Source organism: Belonocnema kinseyi, chromosome 10 (genome assembly GCF_010883055.1).
Source record: "Belonocnema kinseyi isolate 2016_QV_RU_SX_M_011 chromosome 10, B_treatae_v1, whole genome shotgun sequence".
Taxonomy (NCBI): Eukaryota; Metazoa; Arthropoda; class Insecta; order Hymenoptera; family Cynipidae; genus Belonocnema; species Belonocnema kinseyi.
Window position 1 is genome coordinate 88,605,661 of NC_046666.1, and position 1,081 is coordinate 88,606,741.

Below are 1,081 nucleotides of genomic sequence, written 5' to 3' on the forward strand. Positions count from 1 at the left end.
TTTCTAACCTAGAAAATTAATTTCCTGATGAAAAACAACAAACTTGAAAAGAAAAATCTTGAAATTGTCAACCAAATAGATGAATTTGTTACTGAAAAAGATTCTAGAATATAGACCATATATGCGAAATAACCATGGACATAGGAAACACGGGACTAGGCATGCCATCCTAACTTAGCGAGCGGGGTTGAATCCACGGGAGGGGGGAGAATTCCATTAGTGGGGAGAGCCGCCATCTTACGGTGTGCCATTTGATTATGCGCACGAGCATTTTTGCCGACAAACTGTGCATGAAAATATAAACATATGGGCGCTGTCATGTTTGTCGCGGTACATCAAAAGGTGGCGGATCTCCCCCCTCATCTCATCACCCCCACAATGGCATGCCTAGTCGGCAAAAATGCTTGTCCGCTTGATCAAATGGCACATCGTAAGATGGCGGCTCTCCCCGCTTATGGAATTCTCCCCCCTCCCGTGGATTCAACCCCGCTCGCTAAGTTAGGATAGCATGCCTAGTCCCGGGTTTCCTATGTCCATGGTTATTTTGCATATATGGTCTATATTCTAGATCGTAAACTGGCTAGGTGAATTTGGGATGCTTTAATTAAAAAGATTACATAAAAGAATCTGAAAGATCTTGAGGGAATTTTTTAAATTATCCACAATTAAACATTTTGAAAAAATTACTGTTTTTTGGTATTCAAAGATTGATTTAAGAGCCTATTAATGAAAATTTTAATCATTCTTTTAGTACATAAGGATGAAAAAAAAATGATGGAAAATAAAAAACATTTTTATTGAAAATTAATACTTTTTTGTGTTTACAGATTACTATATAATTTTTGAATTTATTGTTTATTGGTAGAAAATTTATCTTCTCGGTTGAAAAATAATCTTTTTCATTAAAAATGTAACTCTTTTTGGAAATTTAATAATTTTTAATTGAAAATTTAACTATTTTATTTATGATTCAAAATTCATCTTTTTCAGTAACAAATTCATCTATTTGGTTGACAATTTCAAGATTTTTCTTTTCAAGTTTGTTGTTTTTCATCAGGAAATTAATTTTCTAGGTTAGAAA